This window comes from Oreochromis niloticus, linkage group LG3 (genome assembly GCF_001858045.2).
Source record: "Oreochromis niloticus isolate F11D_XX linkage group LG3, O_niloticus_UMD_NMBU, whole genome shotgun sequence".
Taxonomy (NCBI): domain Eukaryota; kingdom Metazoa; phylum Chordata; class Actinopteri; order Cichliformes; family Cichlidae; genus Oreochromis; species Oreochromis niloticus.
Genome location: NC_031967.2, coordinates 57,603,294 through 57,615,651, shown reverse-complemented (window position 1 = coordinate 57,615,651; position 12,358 = coordinate 57,603,294). Strand labels below are relative to the sequence as shown.

The 12,358-nt window shown below is 39.6% G+C and overlaps 1 long non-coding RNA gene across 1 annotated transcript; it reads right to left on the bottom strand.

The window, feature by feature from the left end:
* Positions 1-387: 387 nt before the first annotated feature.
* On the bottom strand, positions 388-11,625 carry LOC109201461 (uncharacterized). Its single transcript, XR_002061515.2, has 3 exons — positions 11,458-11,625; positions 1,352-1,383; positions 388-1,137 (listed from the first exon to the last, which is right to left on the bottom strand). It is a non-coding gene; the product is annotated as an uncharacterized LOC109201461 (long non-coding RNA).
* Between the last annotated feature and the right edge of the window lie 733 nt (positions 11,626-12,358).

Sequence of the window (12,358 nt, the reverse complement as noted above, 5' to 3'; positions counted from 1 at the left end):
TGTTCTGACTATTGTAAAGTAGTTCGACGCTGAAATCTGCACAGCGTTCGGACTCCGCGCGCGTGTATTCATTAAAATGTCGTCTAATTGCACCACCCCGGATCTGCGGTTATTTTGGATTCCTCCTCAACATTTGAACCTTAACATTCTACTAAGTGTCGTTCTGCACATGTGTACACACTGAAAAAAAATAATCTGTTGGAGTAACATGAAAAAAATTACAATGGCAATACAATTGTTTTATAAGCTTTACTTTTGCTTGATATAACTGCACAATGTTTAATGAACATGTCTTTTATAATATTTTATGCTGTTATGTTTATTATTCATGTGATGTCTTCACAATTATCTCATGTTCATTTTACAGAAAATGTCAAAATGTGGAACAAGCTAAGAGGTGTGAGCGGGGTGTTACTTTTTACTGCACCATGCTTCTTTAACTATCTGTCTTTTCTCAGTAGTGCGCAGATTACCATTCAACACAGTAAACATGTGACACACATGTTTTTGAACTGTAATATAACACAGCACTGACTAACACACTGCTGGAGCACTAATGCAACACCACTAGCACGATAATGTGCACCCTGAAATTACTACAATGCTTCATAGCAAAGTAATAAAGCAGGACCTGCCCAAGCAAAGCCTGGCCTCAAGACCAGCTGGAGAGCAGCCACTGTAAAAGTAAAAGTAACATTCAACTCAGGAGATTTGATAGAGGCAGAAAATAAGTGATCAGTTTTGCCAATAACATATTCCAGCACTTGTTCCAGAGCTTAGTGACTCTTTCAGATCAAAGGACAGTCCTTTGATCCTCTAGTTTGCATGGGCATCTCTGCTTTTTGAGTGCACAGCATTCTTACTGTGGTCTCCTCAGTGCATCCTTGCATGTGAAATGAATGCAATGAAAGTTGTTTCTGAATGTATCTGAATGTCTCAGAGCTTAGGAATGTGATTATGTCAGTACTGACACATCCACTGGAGTCATAAGAGTCATCCAGCATGGAAAGGCAGTTGGAGTTAAGGCCACACTGTCTTTGTCTGTCTTTGTACACTCTGCAACAGATTGAAGACGTCTGGGTAGAATCAGTCTTTGACTTCAAGGATCACTCTGTAGGCATCACTGTGTGTCTCAACCTGTGAAAGATTGAAAAAGATTTGTCTTAAAAAGATTGTTGCATATGCTTCATGGGCACAGTCATGTTTACTGTGTTTTATCCACATACTGACAAGATTTTTTGTCACAATAAATAAGAATACAAAAAACAATACAATAATAATACTAATCTTAAAATAACCTTTCATTTTCTAACATTAATTAATCCAGCTAAAATATCTCAATATTACTCACCACAGTACAGAATCTAAAGCAAAGAAGTCAGTCTGTTGGAAGGACAAGACAAATAAAGGGTAGGAACAAACTTATTTTTTACATCTTTATATTATGACAGTGAGAAAAGATACAATAAATAGTGTCTTTTGTTAAGGTTCATTGTTGAGAGAGGAATCCATAAATAACCACAGATCCGGTCCAGTGTGCAATTAGACAGTATTTTAATAAACACATGTGTGAGTTCAACAACCCAATCAGTATTGAACTGTCTTTACCATATTCAGACAACAGTTTTATAGGGTTAAGATAGTACAGCCCCCTTTTCTGTTGGTAGGCAGATTTAAACAAAGCATACGTCAGCCTAAACCACAAAATGTTCCGTGAACTTTAACATAGTTTTAAAAGAACATAGTCTTCGGGTCGGTGCTTCCCCTCAGCTCGTCTTCGCTGTCGCTTATCTCCTGTGGGAGATCTGTTGCACTTCCTCTAAGTACGTCGGCACAATTCTGCATTTGCAGCAAAAATACATCTTCACTTCTGCCCTACCAAAATAGATCTATTATGGTGTGTATGTGTGCACGTGCGGGGGCGCGTGCGTGCTGTGTACTGCGTACGTGTCATGACCTCTCACTATTTGTGTCTGTATGTGTGTCTCGTCCTTAAATGCTCTCACATCTCACCCGTTACACTTCTGACCTTCACGTGACCAGGAGCCACAGCTCTTTAATAAGCTCAAATGCAATCATGTATAAAAGATTAAAATCATTTTCATAACAAAAGTTCTCCCTTCTCAGATCTACCAATATGTTTGCTCCTCCTAATATAGTCTAACAGCAACCCCAAGCAAAGCAATTTGAACTTTCCCCTATCAGTGATCCCTCTAAGCGTGTGTGTTAATCAACGATACATGCATAATAACAATAATAATAATAATAATGCTCTTAACTATAATAATAATGCTCTTAACTTGCAGTTAAACTCTGGTTTCAGTTTCACTTCTGCAAAAGCCTGCAACTTCAAAAGCCTATAACTTCCTGTCTCTGCCCTCTACACAGAAACACTGAGATCATAGAAGCATTAAAACATTTAAAATTAGTGATGCGCGAATCATGAACAAATCGTTCAATACTCGAGAATCACTTTACTGACTCGTGAATCATGATTCACAAGCGCAACTGACTCACTGACTCATCCCTGTTGCTGTTAGCAAACTAATTTCATTAGTAGAAATATATCTAGCTTATAATTCAAATTGTGAAGAAAAACACAACATCCAGTATCTTAACAAAAACATTTCTGCTCTGAACTGGAAGAAAAAACCCTGAGTAGAAGCTCACATCAAGACAATAGCTCCTCGGTTCACAGTAGCATCGCTCTGCTAACATGCTAACAGCACATTTGAGCTACTCACCCCCTCCTTTCCTGCGCTGAATCGTAGGGGAAACAAATCACTCATGACTAACTAACCCCCTCCCTCCTGTGCTGAATCATAGAGCTAGCGAATCACTCATGACTCGCTCACCCCCTCCCTCCTGTGCTGAATCATAGAGCGAGCGAATCACTCATGACTTGCTAACCCCCTCCCTCCTGTGCTGAATCATAGAGCGAGCGAATCACTCATGACTCGCTCACCCCCTCCCTCCTGTGCTGAATCATAGAGCGAGCGAATCCTCATGACTCACTCACCCCCTCCCTCCTGGCTCGCAGCTACTTCTTCTTCTTCTTGGTTGACAACCAATGTTAAGGCGCACTACCGCCCCCTGGCTCACAGCTCAGTGGACATTTAGATGAGAAAATATATATTTGACACATGTAAGGAAAATACTAATAAAATAAAAATAAACAAAAGAAATGTTCCCTTTAGAAATTCTTTTGCTCTTTTTTGCTATATAAAATAGTTGTTTTCTTTAAGAATTACTCATCTTAGCAGTAGGATATACATTAAAAGAGAAACAAATTAAGTTTGAGTGAAAATGTACATTTTTTGCACTCTCTGGTCAACTGACTCAGTGACTCAAATGACTCAAAAAACCCGATTCACTTTGGTGAGTGACTCATTAAAACTCGATTCAGTAAAAAGAATCAAATTTACCATCACTATTTAAAATTATAGTTTAAAGTGGTTCTTCTTGGACCTGTAATAAAGACTAATATGATACCAATATATTTGAACATTTGAATGCAATATCAATACCTCTTGTATACATATGCTTGCTATATGTTTATGATGCAACAGTAATGACAGTAATACCAATAATAACAAAATAATAAATCAAAATAACAAAACATAATACTTCCTCCTCCACACTTCCTCTCTTGACCTCTGGATAACATCCAGAGGTCACCAAAACAAATAAAAGCATGACCGAAACTAATAATTCACGGAGTAGATCCTAGTCTAAGACTAGATTCACCTTAACTGTGATGGATAAAAACCTTCTCCCTACTATGCTCTAACTTACTCTGTTCCTCAAGTGCTCTCTTTATTCAAACTTGATTCAACCTAATATTACACAAAACATGAACCTAATTTCGTATTTGGTTTTTGACTTTTATTCCTATATAATCTTAAACATCACTCATCTCAATCTACAGCATTTTAACAGTCTTACAGCACTGCTGCCATATGTTTCCTGTTGTTCCTTATCTGATCACCCACATCCTGTACACAAAACTGTCGCTGCTGCTGCAGGCGCCTCTCATCTAAAGTCACCTATCACAAGAAAACTACTTATTCTACTAAAGGATCAAAGAAAAAACAACCACTTTAATCATTACGTGTAAACACATAGTTAATTGCTCCTAGATAAACTTCATCATAGCTAAAAGCTGAACTCTAACAGCATTTCAGAACCCACGTTTCCCGTGTTATACCCTGTTTTAATATATCATTTTATTTCCTTTTGCTGCTCTTTTTTTTTTTTTTTTTTTTTTTTTTTTTTTTTATTAACCTGTCCCGTTTGGTTCTTTTGCCATCAGAATTATTGTCTAAAGGCGAAGAAAGATGCCCAACGGATTTACTTTACCAAATTGACCATCCCAGCCTTGCCGTAATGGTCCATTTGATTCACCTTTTATTGTTTATTTTATTTTCACTTGCTGAATACGGGACAGACTTAACTGGGGGAAAGAAAGGGGAGAAAGAAAGAGGGAAAGAAAAACAGCGGGGAAGAGGGACGGGGAAAAAGGGCAAAAAACCAAAAACCAACAGAATAAGCAGACAAAAAAATACATATATCGATCATCTGGATCACCTGTTGAGAAAAAGAGAAAGCAAGCAGAAGAAAACGAGAGTAATAAACAACATCACAATGATCTATGGGAATATGACAGTAAATACTAAATATTAAACATTATTGTGCAGCACGTAAGATCGACAGCGCACAGTGTGCTTTGAGGTAAGAGCCAAAAAGGGTGTAGTTTGTGTGTGATCACCTGTGTGTACACCTGTGAGCATGAACGCGCTTGTTTTTAAAAGGTTCCTTCATGTAATGATCTGCTAGAGGGTGTGGGGGGCCACTGCCCCGTCCTCCAGGGCATGAAGCAGGTATGGAGGAGATCAAAACTCCAGACATCCAGAGGCCCCCAGAACACAAGAGACCAAGGAAGACCAACAGAGGGGCAGCCGCGTCACTATCCCAGAAAGAGCTGAGGAGAGTCCCAGATGAGGGGTCACTCAGCAGCCGCGGAGCAGAAGCCAGGGGGGTTGCAGTGACGTGCCCGTGAGCTCCGCCGGCAGCCAGCTGTGCCTGAGTGACCGAGCCCCGGGCCGAGAGGCCGAGGGCACCCCGCCTCCGAAGTGGCCCGAGCGAGCCCCAGGCTCCAGGCCCCGATAAGCAGCCGCCAAGGAGTGAGCCGGTCAGTGTTACTGCTTTCGCTTGCACTGCTTTTAGCTTCAGTTAATTCTTCAAGTCCACGATGTTCTGTCGGTCTTCATCAGGCGATTGACTGGCCTTTAAGCTTCTTCTCAGGGTCAAAGACAAAGTGAGAGATCAAGCTGCACAATTTCGAGCCAAAGCCTGGCTTATTTTCTCCCAATGGTGCTGCACTCAAGGTTCCAAAGTTGAGAGACGTCCACCTGTATTGACACACTAAAGCATACAATTAGTATCATATTCATTTTTTCTTAAAGGCTTCATTTGCTTCATGTGCCTCATCTGTCTCTCTGTGTTCTTTCTGTACACACTCAGTTCCTTTTATGGGCATGCAGAGTTCCTGTTCACTATTTCCTGTTCTCTACAGAGTCTGTCTCTCTTTGTATTTATAGTCTAAAAACCCTCTTTAATTCTACTAAATCTTGATCTAAAAAACAATACACCTTCATTTCACTCACACTTTTAAATAGAGCTCTTTCAAACATAAAAATAAACTCAACCTCTCATACCATCACTCAGGGGCGATTTTAGCCCATTTTTGGGGGTGCTTCAGCACCCCCAAAATGAGGCTACGTCCACACGTACACGGGTATTTTTGAAAACGGAGATTTTCCGTTTTCGTTTTTAAAAATAATCCCGTCCACACGTAAAGGCAGAAATGAAGGAAAACGCTGCTAGGAACATGCCAAAGCAGCAGGTGGCGATATATTCCTAACCGTGTAGAAATGTTGGCCAATCAGAAGTCTAGGAGCCTCGGTGGGAAATAGTAAACAAAGATGGGGCATAGAAGCAGAACCGAGTCGTATGTGTGGAGGGACAGTAACTGTGTGTGTATATGTAAGCATTTAAACACCGCAGAGAGTACAATTAACGGTAACAGTATTGTAGAAATTAATTTCACCGAAACAATAACGTGGCGCACAGTGTGACGTCAAAAAAGGCGCACACCTATGACGCTGCGTTTTCTCCGTTTTCCTCGTCCACACGTAAATGCAAAAACGGAGTTTTCGAAAATATCCACCCTGGCAGGCGTTTTTAGAAATCTCCGTTTTCAGTGACCGAAAACGCCGTTTACGTGTGGACGAAAGGTGCAAACGCATAGAAAAATCTGCGTTTTCAAAAATACCCGGGTACGTGTGGACGTAGCCTGAATCAAAGCACCACCAAAGATTTCTTACTTTTTTGACAATATTTGCTGTTTTTGTGACACACTACTAAAAATATAAAAAGCATACAGTACTTGGTTGAGACGTAACATTTCAACAACAAAAGTATAGATAACCCCCCCCTCCCAAAATGGTTTGTTCCAGCTACTCTGAGACGCAGCGGAGCGGAGGTGTAAGTGACTGGCTGAAAACAGGACATATTAGCTACATTTAACCTTCAGTTACTCTTTATATAGTTCGGTAGGAGTCAGACCATGTTTCTTTTTAGCTGAAAAACATTACACCCAGGTAACCTGCAGTGTTGAAAACTTGTTTTCCGACGATGTTTGCTACTCTACAATCCGTCCTACTCTGTAGTAAAATCAGCGACATTTGACCGTCCTGTTGCTCCCACTGAAATTTATACAGCCTATTTAAAATCTAAAACTTAAAATTGTCCGTAGCTTCTGTTGTTACCACTGTCCTGTTTTTGTAAATGGATACTAACTAGCTAACTGACTGAATGCCCATTAACCTTATAACTCCTGTTGTGTGGTGTGTGTGTGTGTGTGTGGGGGGGGGGGGGGTTGTGTACAGAGAGACAGCCAGGTTCATAATGGATATAAGGAAGTTTTTTTCAAAAAAGAAGGTACAACATTCAGGTAAAAGTGTAAGATCAAATGATCCATCAATAAAGGATAATGTTGGATCAGTGTTTCAATATTTATATCTTTTATTAGATGTTCATGTGGTTTGGTTATTTGCCTTTTGGTTGAAAGTAGACTGAGAGAGGACTTTTTGTTAGTGATCTTATTAGTATTCTTTTCATATTAATGTAATTTTTCATCTAATTGAATACAATCTATTTGTGTATGATTGTCAGTCCAAAGAGGGAGAGAGGAAAGAGGGGAACGTGAGGAGAAAGTACAGGGTCAGGAAGAAGCAGGTAAGAAAACAGACAGGGAACAGTGACAGGCAAAACAGAAACTATTAAACTGACAAAGAGAAAAAACCTGATTTTACTCACACAATCAGGAAGTTGCGTTCTCCCTATATTAAAGCTGCTATACAGAATCTGCAAAACAAACTGGGTTGAAACATTTTTGACCCTCTTCAACAACATTCCAACATAACATTATCATTGATTGGGGAGAGGTAGGCCAACTTTTGGACCGTCCAGTTGTCTGAATGACTGACGCAAACCGTGCACCACATTTGCGCACTGAATCAGAAAGTGCCAAACAGCCCTGGTGGAGTGAGGAGCTGTAAAGAGAAGCAGAGTGCTCTGTTTATATTCTAAAAATGTTTTAAGCTAGCTTGTTTCAAAGATTCTGTACTGCAGCTTTAAATGTTTTCCAAAAGCACACATACACTTATCAGTGTTTCTCAAACTTTTTACAGTGTGTACCATTGGGAAAATGTCAAGCTCTCCCAAGTACCACTACGGAAGCATGAAACTCATAAATCTTACAACACAAAATTAGTATTATTAAATTAGTCAAATTAGTATCTTCAGTAAAGATTTTTACATACATTGTATACACTGTACCACAGGCAAAGTTGCCTCCATTTTTATATTTTTTTATTAATATTTTGTAATAATTTATTCTGTTTTGGGAGTATTTTTTTATGTATCTGTATTATATTATACATACACATTAAAAGTGAATCTCTGTCCAAAAAATGCACTCAGTTTACTTTTTACTCACTATCAGCATCATTCATTATTCTCCCCCAGTAATTAAGGTTAGGATATGTATTTTTTTATATTCCAATCCATTCTTCTTTTGCGGCATTTAAATAAACTTGATCAGATTTATGATTTTGTTACAGACTTTTCAAAAAAGTGTTTTGCCTTTCTTTCACAGATGTGGGGATTAAATTGTGTTAAAACGTACAAAACAGTGATGTCATGTTTTGTGACGAGGACCCAGGCACAGAGAGACTTGATGAATTTAAGAATCTTATGATTTAATAAAGAAATTTACAGACTTGCACAGAGAGGGTAAAATTATGATGACTGATAACGGAAACGAAGACAACAGACGACGAGGACAGGGAGGAACAGGGGTTTAAATGCACCAAGGAGACAACCATAGAGAACTCGGGACAACTGGAGACATTTAAGGCTGCAGGGACTCACAGAGACAGGGAAGACGTCTCATCGTGACGTGTAAAGTTTATTTTGCCTGGCTGGGCAGCTCTCTGGGTGCTCAGCACCCCCAAAGCTCTGATCCTAGAATCGCCCCTGCCATCACTCATGCATTTCTTGAATTAAAAGCACTTTCAAACTTTAAAACATCCTACTTTACATCACAAAAGAAATATATTTCACACTCCTTTATTTCATACACACTTTTTAAACGTTCTAACCTCTTTCAGACGCCATAAATCGTCTCACACACACTGCCTTTTCTCTCTCAAACTTCCATTTTCCACTCACTCAGACAAATCATGCAGAGTCACTTAAATCAAATACTGACAGCATTCACACGGTTAAAATCACTCGAAATACGCTTTCATGCGAGTATCTTGGACATGCCTTCCATGATCAGAAAGAGCAAGTCAAAAGAAAAAAGAAAAAGAAAACTGAAACCTCTCATCGTCCTCACAGCTTCTACCCACACACACATAACTGAAAAAATAAAACACACCAGCCTTTATGGCTCAAGATATATACATCTATCAAAATTCAGTCACTTACTAAACATCCACACTAGTATATTCGAACTGTATTTATACAATTCTAATGAGCAAAACCAGCATCTTACTTACAGGCATTTAGCAATATTTGCAAACAACAGTTATGAAGCTCCATACTCTCGAAACCGAAAGCAACACTCTGCATGCGCGTCACCGCTCCTCATTTGCATTTACACACACCATCAGTGCACATCCGGCTGTGCATTGCTGACACAGAGACTAATCTTACTCATAGATCTCATTTTTTATATTACAGACGTCTTTAATTACAACTGCACAGATTCTAGGCCTCTTAAATCCTATGTAATTTCGAGAAATATAACATAACGGCTCCAACCGATCAGTCCCAGACTTTTTGTGCTCAATTCACCAGGGCGGTCCCAGACTGTCCTGTCCAAATTTCTAAACCTAACTTAATTTGCCAGCATACCCAATAAGCGCAAAAATAGAGGACTTGAACCTCTAGCAATTTTGGAGGTTCCCCAGTTCTCCCCGGTTTGTCGTACCGTACTATCCCATTAGTCGCCGCTAGGTCAAGGATAAACGTCTTTATCCAGGAGGGAGCGTTACCTCCGAGAAAATGCGCTTCTTAACAGACGCCGCTGTCGTCCTAGAAAAATTTATAATAATTTGAAACAACAATCTACACCCGAAGCAGGATTAAGATTGAGGCAGATCTCCCGTTGTGGACATAGGGGACTCTAACCCACAAAAATGACCATCACACGTAGACCAAATGACCAACGGGACTTGAACCCACACAATGACCAAATTCCCTATCATTCTAAGAGTTCGCTTAGCAGTCCAACTGCTTTCTCTTTTCATTCCTTTATTCTCATTACTCAGTACTGTCACTTATACTTCATTATCATTACTTCAACCGGTAAACTTCATAAAAATTTCAGCAAAATTAAAAAACAGACATTCACCAGTAATTACAGTGAGTAGACTTTTAATTTGACATGCCCAATGTGACACCTTTTGGAAATATATTTCAACAGGCAGTGTCTTACCTTTAAATGCCCCGGGGAATGCCTGCTCACTTTCACCACTGATTACCGTCTGCCCGTCCAATTACCACGGACCCCGGATCTCTCCGTCTACACCATTCCCCTCTCTCACCGGACGAGCCCCCAAATGTTAAGGTTCATTGTTGAGAGAGGAATCCATAAATAGCCACAGATCCGGTCCAGTGTGCAATTAGACAGTATTTTAATAAACACATGTGTGAGTTCAACAACCCAATCAGTATTGAACTGTCTTTACCATATTCAGACAACAGTTTTATAGGGTTAAGATAGTACAGCCCCCTTTTCTGTTGGTAGGCAGATTTAAACAAAGCATACGTCAGCCTAAACCACAAAATGTTCCGTGAACTTTAACATAGTTTTAAAAGAACATAGTCTTCGGGTCGGTGCTTCCCCTCAGCTCGTCTTCGCTGTCGCTTATCTCCTGTGGGAGATCTGTTGCACTTCCTCTAAGTACGTCGGCACAATTCTGCATTTGCAGCAAAAATACATCTTCACTTCTGCCCTACCAAAATAGATCTATTATGGTGTGTATGTGTGCACGTGCGGGGGCGCGTGCGTGCTGTGTACTGCGTACGTGTCATGACCTCTCACTATTTGTGTCTGTATGTGTGTCTCGTCCTTAAATGCTCTCACATCTCACCCGTTACACTTCTGACCTTCACGTGACCAGGAGCCACAGCTCTTTAATAAGCTCAAATGCAATCATGTATAAAAGATTAAAATCATTTTCATAACAAAAGTTCTCCCTTCTCAGATCTACCAATATGTTTGCTCCTCCTAATATAGTCTAACAGCAACCCCAAGCAAAGCAATTTGAACTTTCCCCTATCAGTGATCCCTCTAAGCGTGTGTGTTAATCAACGATACATGCATAATAACAATAATAATAATAATAATGCTCTTAACTATAATAATAATGCTCTTAACTTGCAGTTAAACTCTGGTTTCAGTTTCACTTCTGCAAAAGCCTGCAACTTCAAAAGCCTATAACTTCCTGTCTCTGCCCTCTACACAGAAACACTGAGATCATAGAAGCATTAAAACATTTAAAATTATAGTTTAAAGTGGTTCTTCTTGGACCTGTAATAAAGACTAATATGATACCAATATATTTGAACATTTGAATGCAATATCAATACCTCTTGTATACATATGCTTGCTATATGTTTATGATGCAACAGTAATGACAGTAATACCAATAATAACAAAATAATAAATCAAAATAACAAAACATAATACTTCCTCCTCCACACTTTGTATATGTGAGTGTTTGCTCTGCAGATTTGATATCAATGTTTCAATTTTTTTGTCACACTGACAAACAGAATCTAAAGAAATATGTTTTGTTCCTCAGTAAAGAGTGAACTGACCTTAAAGTCTCCAGTCTACAGTGTGGGCTCTCCAGGTAATCGCACAGCTGTTTCATTCCTGAATCCTCCAGGTTGTTTCCTATTATATCCACGTGTTTTAGATAAGGGGGGTTGGACTTCAGTGCACTGACCAGAGCAGCACAGCTGATCTCTGACAAACTGCAGTTTTCAAATCTGAATAAAGAATAGAACATGTAGATAAAATAATTGGTAATGCAAACGGATGTTTTCATGTTTCAAATGTGCAGCTCAGCATTATTATGTCCTAATCAATTAGTCTAAGGAGCTTGGAAAGAAAAGTGTCTGGACTTGTTTAAGTTGCTTGAAGATGTTTCACCTCTCATCCGAGAAGCTTCTTCAGTTCTAAGGTCAAATGGTGGAGAGTCCCAGATTTAAACCCAGTAGGAGTTTCCCCCCAAAGAGGGACAAAGGACCCCCTGATGATCCTCTACCTAATCAGCCAGGGTTTCGGGTAAGCCCTGGCTGATTGTGACCCACACCCGTTTTCACACCTCGGCTCATGTGATTAGGTAGAGGATCAGGCCATCTTCACTGAGACTGTCACTATTTTCCCTGATTCCCTTCTTAGCTCACCTGCTCAGTCTGACCACAGTGACCTTTTCTGACACCTGTGCTGTCTTTTCAAGAGTGTTTTCCACAAATAAAGCCACTTCTATGTCACTGAAAACACCTCATTAAATAAACGTAGTCAATTATGAAGTAAGTCGTGCACACTTGTTAAGCTACTCATCTTTTTGATTTCCATCCACTATCATGATCCTCATATAAGAAGTACAAGCTCTGCAAGATTATGGCTTCTCCTCACCGCTTCTTCTCCACTTCATAACAGCAAATTAGCCCTAAAAATCAGCTTATTGGATAAAATTGTATCTGCTGTTTC